An 8,190-nucleotide genomic window follows, 5' to 3' on the forward strand; every position below is an offset into this window, starting at 1 on the left:
AGGCCATTGAACAGGTCAGTGTCTCAGAGAGAGAGGCCATTCTAGAGATGGAGATGGAGGAACAACCATAATGGGTTGTAAATCTGATACTGTCCTGATTAACTCAACTTCTTTCCTTTATAAGACAAAATACAGAACTCACACAGACACACACAGGTGATTGGTTTATGTCTGTAACCAGTACAGTACTGTAGTACCAGGTGATTGGTTTATGTCTATAACCAGTACAGTACTGTAGTACCAGGTGATTGGTTTATGTCTATAACCAGTACAGTACTGTAGTACCAGGTGATTGGTTTATGTCTGTAACCAGTACAGTACTGTAGTACCAGGTGATTTTACTGGCCGGTTCAGGTCACATGGTCAGGAACAACTCTTACCCATAACAAGTGGCCTCTGTGGCCAATGTGACAGAAAATGAATCCTCAAGAAATGGGCCCAAAACATCTGTGATTTGTTTCCTTAAAACGTGTTATTTTTTATTGATTTGTATTTATTTTATGTTTGAGTTTGTTCACGTCCTGCCAGTGCAAACCAAAACGTAGTCATTGATAAAAGCTCTCCGACGTCTTGAAATCAAATCAAACTTTATTTGTCACATGAGTCGAATACAACATGTGTAGACCTTACCGTGAAACGCTTACCTACAAGCCCCCCTTTAACCAACAGTGCAGACCTTACCTTTAACCAACAGTGTAAACCTTACCGTGAAACGCTTACCTACAAGCCCCCCTTTAACCAACAGTGCAGACCTTACCTTTAACCAACAGTGTAAACCTTACCGTGAAACGCTTACCTACAAGCCCCCCTTTAACCAACAGTGCAGACCTTACCTTTAACCAACAGTGTAAACCTTACCGTGAAACGCTTACCTACAAGCCCCCCTTTAACCAACAGTGTAAACCTTACCTTTAACCAACAGTGTAGACCTTACCTTTAACCAACAGTGCAACTCTCAACGTTAATGTCTACGGACAGGAACTCTCCTACCGTAGGGACCAAGGCCCGTATTCACAAAGCCTCTCGGAGTAGGTGTGCTGATCTACGATCAGTTCTTCCCTTTGGCCCGTATAATCTTAATCATTATAATGTATAAAACTGATTCAAGATCAGTGTTCTTTATCTCTGAGACTCTTGAGACATACAGGCCCAGGAGGTATCGTACAGCCGGGATGCCAGTTTGTACAGAACAACGAGACCTTGTTATGTTCTTCCTTTCTTTGTTCCCTGCCTGCTCGGCAGTTATTCAGGGTCAGTTAAACCGCTCCGTTTGAAACCCACTAAAGGGGAAAAGGTTGTCAATGTGCCATAGTGAAGACTGTTTTGTGGAACTAGCGTGCCAAATCGTGATGAGCTCTCTCTCTATGTCTCTCTCTCTCTCTCTCTCTCTGTCTCTCTCTCTCTCTCTCTCTCTCTATGTCTCTCTCTCTCTCTCTCTCTATGTCTCTCTCTCTCTCTCTCTATGTCTCTCTCTCTCTCTCTCTCTCTCTCTCTCGCTAGAGAACCCAGACTACTTAAGTATGGGTGTGTCTCCAATGGCGACCCTATTACCTATATATGTCTCTATGTGTCCTGGTCCAAAGTTGTGCACTATATAGGATATAGGTGGCCATTTGGGATACATCCTATCTCCTTTAAAGGCTCCCAAGAGGACATGCGGTCTTAATATGTTTCTAGGCTGTATCTTTTACTCTCTCTCTGTGTGTGTGTGTGTGTGTGTGTGTGTGTGAGAGAGATAGAGAGTGTATATTTGTTAATTATCCCCCATCATGCTTCTGCGATTGTCTGAACTTTGATTAAGAAACAACTCTAAACAAACAAAGGTCTGTTTTTAATATCTGCCATAATGTTTGCCAAAATAAACATCTTCATTAAACATGTGTATAAAGTGATTTTAATAATCTATTAATAAATAAACATCTTCATTAAACATGTGTATAAAGTGATTTTAATAATCTATTAATAAATAAACATCTGAAAGTATCAAACGCTGTAGCTCTGTTTTCTTTGTTGTGCTTGTGACACATACACACACACGCACGCACGCACACACACACACACACACGCACGCACGCACGCACGCACACGCACGCACGCACGCACGCACGCATGCAGAGAGAGAGTAAAAGATACAGCCTAGAAACATATTAATGATGATGATGATGATGTGCTAATGTAATCATCTGGTGTTGCAGTATTGATTCTGGTTTTCACTCAACAGTACTGTAGTGCATTGTAGCATCCTATATATATATATATATATATTATATATATATATATATATATATATTAGATTACAGTAACCTCCCCCTGCTGGTAAATTATGGTAGTAAAAATATATATGAAATATTAAACATTTACCAAATAAATATCTAATGTACATATTTTCTTTTACATATGACCCAGTGATGCCTTTCTATGCTATTTGGTTTATAATAACAGTGTCCTGCTATGACACAGCTTTATGTTCAAACACTAGTTTTTGGATACTGTGTGGACTCAAGTGAGTAGACTGAACTACAGCTTTATGGGACACACGTGTGTTTTGTATCAGCTCACTATATACAGTAATGTGTTATTATTTTATTTAACCACGGACATTTTTTAAAACCAAAATATCACTTAAATATAAACAAACATGAATCATTGTTAATTAATAGACGTTTTTCATAAGTCATAAACATCTATATTTTTTAAACACTTTTCACTATGACATCGGGGACTATTATTTTGAAATGCTACAATTTCGTGACCCGGAAGTGACTTGAGCAACTTTTTTCAAACTATTTTCGCGGCGCACCGTTTTGTATAATCGGGAGAACGTTAGATGATCTATGTTTAGCCTAAGGAAGGCGAAGGTAATTGTAAATGTTTATTATTTTAGAAATATTACCGTTGTATAATAAATAACGTTAAACGAAACCGATTTTATTTTGAAAGGAAATAATGTCACTAAATGGAAGTAGAAATGAAAGAGGACATGGAAAGAAAGGGACCGCAAAAAGGAGACAATATTCCAGGGAGGCACTAGAGACAGCTGTAGAAAAAGTAAAAGCTGGAATGAGCCTTAGAGAAGCTTCCCGTGAGTCAGGGATTCCTCACACCACTCTCCAAGATCACAAAAAGAACAAATATGCCTTTGCCCCTCACCCCAACCTGGCAATAACCACAGAGGAAGAGCACTCCTTAATATCGTATGTCCTCTGGATGGCCGACCATGCGTTCCCTATCAGCAGGACTGTGGTGAAGGCTCTGGCTGTGGCCATTATCAAGGAGAGTGGCCGTAGCACCGTCGTCAATCTGGAAAGGGGACTGAGTGACAACTGGTGGTCTAGATTCAGGGCTCGCCACCCTGAGCTGAGCGCCAGGGTGCCCGACCCGCTCCACCGGGCCAGGGTACAGGGAGCTACTCCTGCCGCCATCAAGGGCTTCTTTGATGTCTACGAGCCTATCTTCGTCAGCCACGGCTTAGAACACAAGCCGCACCTCATCTTCAACTGCGACGAGATGGGGTTTTCGGACGAGCTCAAGTCCGGGGAGAAGGTTCTCTGTGGAAAAGGCAGGAAACACATCTATCAACGACAGCAGCAGCAGCACACCACTAGGGAACATATTACCATGCGCTGCTGTGTGAGTGCAGCTGGTGAGAGTATCCCGCCCTTTATAATCTTCCACAAACGCCTCCCCAGTACGGCCTATGCCCTCGAGGGTCCACCGAAGGCCCTGTATGGTGTGTCCCCTAAAGGCTACGTGGACGCCGAACTTTTCCTGAAGTGGCTGCTCTTCTTCGTGAAGCACGCCCCAAAGGAGAGGCCCCTGGTGCTCGTAGTGGACCACCATAAAACTCATCTGTCCAGGGAGGTGGTCAAGTTCTGCCGGGAAAATCAGGTGGAGGTGGTCTGTCTGCCGGCGAATACCCACGTGTTGCAGCCATTGGAAATCAGCGTCTTTGGCCCACTGAAGACTGTGTTCGGCAGGAATGCTGCACGTCTAGGTCTGGTGCGGGGCGATCTTGTCATCGGCAAGAAGCACTTCTCCGCCATGCTGCGAGAGGCCTATCCCCAGGCGGTCACTAAAAAAAACATTATCGCTGGGTTCAAGAAGGCAGGGATTTTCCCTCTCAACAGAGAGGCCTTTGACTCCTGCCAGCTGGTGAAGCTGGAGCCGACCACCCCCGACCCCAATGCATCAACCTCAGAGGCCACTGCAGGAACCCCCGACTCCAAAGCAGCAGAGACCCCCGCAACCCCAGCAACGACCACATTTCTTGTCCCGGGTGGCTGCTGTTCGACCTGCGGGCAGCGTGCCCCTCCCACAAACCCTTTGGTGGCCGCAGGACTCGTCTCTCCAGACCCGGCCAATGTCCTGGTGCCCCCAGTCTTCCAAACATCTAACCGGCAGAAAGTGAAGCGTCGACTCCTCCTGCCGGAGGAGTACAACAAACTCCTTCATCAACAGGAGGCTGGAGAGAAGGAGAAGCAGGAGAGGAAGAGGAAGAGGGAGGAGCTGCAGAGGACGAGAGAGAAGAGAGAGTCCGGCAGAAACAACAAAGTGAAAAGGAGATGGCAGGCTGAGGTATCAGAGCTTGACGGAGATGTGTCAGAGCACTGTGCACCAGTGTCAGAGGACGATGTCTGTTTGCAGCCCCAATTACCTTGGGTTTTCAGTTTTCCATCTTTTGATAGTTTGCTCTAATCATATGAGAGATGATGGGAGAGAGAGGGGGGGTAGAGGGAGGGAGAGAGAGGGGGGTAGAGGGAGGGAAGGAGAGAGAGGGGGGGTAGAGAGAGGGGGGGGGGGTAGAGAGAGAGAGAGGGGGTAGAGAGAGAGAGAGGGGGTAGAGGGAGGGAGAGGGGGTAGAGGGAGGGAGAGAGAGGGGGGTAGAGAGAGAGAGAGGGGGTAGAGGGAGGGAGAGGGGGTAGAGGGAGGGAGAGGGGGTAGAGGGAGGGAGAGAGAGGGGGGTAGAGAGAGAGAGAGGGGGTAGAGGGAGGGAGAGGGGGTAGAGGGAGGGAGAGAGAGGGGGGTAGAGAGAGAGAGAGGGGGTAGAGGGAGGGAGAGGGGGTAGAGGGAGGGAGAGAGAGAGGGGGGTAGAGAGAGAGAGAGGGGGTAGAGGGAGGGAGAGAGAGAGGGGGTAGAGGGAGGGAGAGAGAGAGAGAGGGGGTAGAGGGAGGGAGAGAGAGAGGGGGGTAGAGAGAGGGGGGTAGAGAGAGAGAGAGGGGGTAGAGGGAGGGAGAGGGGGTAGAGGGAGGGAGAGAGAGAGGGGGGTAGAGAGAGAGAGAGGGGGTAGAGGGAGGGAGAGAGAGAGAGAGGGGGTAGAGGGAGGGAGAGAGAGAGAGAGGGGGTAGAGGGAGGGAGAGAAAGAGAAAGAGAGGGGGTTAAGGAAGGGAGAGAGAAAGAGAGGGGGTTAAGGGAGGGAGGGAGAGAGAAAGAGAGGGGGTTAAGGGAGGGAGAAAGAGAGGGGGTTAAGGGAGGGAGAAAGAGAGGGTGAGAGATGTTCCTTTGCCAGTGTTATTTATTTTAGCAGTAGGATTTCTGTGTTGTTTTGACCAGCTCCATGCTTCTGTGTTGTTTTTACCAGCTCCGTGCTTCTGTGTTGTTGCATCAGTGATATTCTACTGAACTTTGATTAAAGGAAGAACTCGGGAACAAAAACAACAAATGTAACATTTAACAGAAAAAAGGAACAGTCTGTTTTTGATGACCAGGGGTGTATTCATTATGCTGATTCTGTTGCAAAACATTTCTTAAACGGAAGCAGACGGAACAAAACGGGGAGAGACTTACCTGGATTTGTCCAATAGAAACTCCAAACAGTTACAAAACGTTCCGTTGTGCAGCAGAATTGGTGGAATGAATACACCCCTGTTTTAATGTTGCCAAAAGATAGCTCTTCACTGAACTTGTGATTTAAAAAAGGGGTCGTATTAGTGAACACTAATAAGTGCTAACCTTCATATATACACACTGAACAAAAATATAAACTCAACATGTAAAGTGTTGGTCCCATGTTTCATAAGCGGAAATAAAAGATCCCAGAAATGTTCCATACGCACAAAAAAACGTATTTCTCTCAATTTTTTGTGCACAAACTTGTTTACATCCCTGTTAGTGAGCATTTCTCCTTTGACAAGATAATCCATCCACAGGACCAGGTGTGGCATATCAAAAAGCTGATTAAACAGCATGCTCATTACACAGGTGCACCTTGTGCTGGGGACAATAAAAGGCCACTCTAAAATGTGCAGATGTCTCAAGTTGAGGGAGCGTGCAATTTGCATGCTGAACGCAGGAATGTCCAGCAGAGTTGTTGCCAGAGAACTTAATGTTAATTTCTTTACCTCCTTCAATGTTGTTTTAGAGGATTTGGCAGTAGGTCCATCAGGCCTCACAACCGCAGACAGCGTTGTATGGCGTCGTGTGAGCGAGCGGGTTTACTGATGTCAACGATGTGAACAGAGTGCCCCATGGTGGCGGTGGGGTTATGGTATAGGCAGGCATAAACTACGGACAACGAAAACACAATTGCATTTTATCGATGGCAATTTCGATGCAGAAAAATACAGTGACGAGATCCTGAGGCCCATTAGAGGTATCTGTGATCAACAGATGCATATCTGTATTGCCAGTCATGTGAAATCCATAGATTAGGGCCTAATGAATTCATTTAAATTGACTGATTTCCTTATATGAACTATAACTCAGTAAAATCAGTTAAATTGTTGTATGTTGAGTTTATATATTTTCATTCAGTATAGTACTTATCAGCTCTTGAAAAGCCTTACTATCCGTAGGGTAAAATCTATACACTTTCTGCAGCAGTCTGCACAGATCCATACGCTGTGTGAGCCTCCAGTAGACTAACTATCCCCAGTTATACTGACACACAGGTGCCCCATAATGACATCACAATGCCCCATAATGACATCACAATACCCCATAATGACATCACAACACCCCATAATGACATCACAATACCCCATAATGACATCACAATACCCCATAATGACATCACAATACCCCATAATGACATCACAATACCCCATAATGATATCACAATACCCCATAATGACATCACAACGCCCCATAATGACATCACAATACCCCATAATGACATCACAATACCCCATAATGACATCACAATACCCCATAATGACATCACAACACCCCATAATGACATCACAATACCCCATAATGACAAAGCAAAAACAGGCTTTTAGATATTTTTTGCAAATGTATACAAATACAAAAAATGGAAATATTGCATTTACATAAGAATGTAGACCTTTTACTCAGTACTTTGTTCAAGCACCTTTGGATAACAGCGATAACAACAGTCTTCTTGGGTATGATGCTACAAGTTTGGCACACCTGCATTTGGGGAGTTTCTCCCGTTCTTCTCTGGAGATCCTGTCAAACTCTGTCAGACACCTATTTTCAGGTCACTCCAGTGATATTCGATTGGGTTCAAGTCCGGGCCACTCAAGAACATTCAGAGACTTGTTCCGAAGCCACTCCTGTGTTGTCTTGGCTGTGTGCTTAGGGTCGTTGTCCTGTTGGAAGGTGAACCTTTGCCCCAGTCTGAGGTCCTGAGCTCTATGGAGCAGGTTTTTATCAAGGATCTCTCTGTACTGTGGGCCGTTCATTTTTGCCTCGATCCTGACTAGTCTCCCAGTCCCTTCCGCTGAAAAACATCCCCACAGCATGGTGCTGCTACCACCATGCTTCACCGTAGGGATGGTGGCAGGTTTCCTCCAGACGTGACACTTGGCATTCGGTTTCATCAGACCAGAGAATCTTGTTTCTCACGGTCTGAGAGTTCTCTAGGTGCTTTATGACAAACTCCAAGCGGACTGTCATGAGCCTTTTAATGAGGAGTGGCTTCTGTCTGGCCACTCTACCAAAATGGCCTGATTGGTGGAGTGTTGCAGAGATGGTTATCTTTCTAGAAGGCTCTCCCATCTCCACAGAGGAACTCTGGAGCTCTGTCAAAGTGATCATTGGGTTCTTGGTCATCTCCCTGATCAAGGCCCTTCTCCCCTGATTGCTCAGTTTGGCCGGGCAGCCAGCTCTAGGAAGAGTCTAGGTGGTTCCAAAGTTCTTCAATTTAATAATGATAGAGGCCACTGTGTCCCTGGGGACCTTCAATGATAAATAAATGTTTTGGTACCCTTCCCCAAACCTGTGCCTCGA

The sequence above is a fragment of the Oncorhynchus clarkii genome, chromosome 12, assembly GCF_045791955.1.
Source record: "Oncorhynchus clarkii lewisi isolate Uvic-CL-2024 chromosome 12, UVic_Ocla_1.0, whole genome shotgun sequence".
Lineage (NCBI taxonomy): Eukaryota > Metazoa > Chordata > Actinopteri > Salmoniformes > Salmonidae > Oncorhynchus > Oncorhynchus clarkii.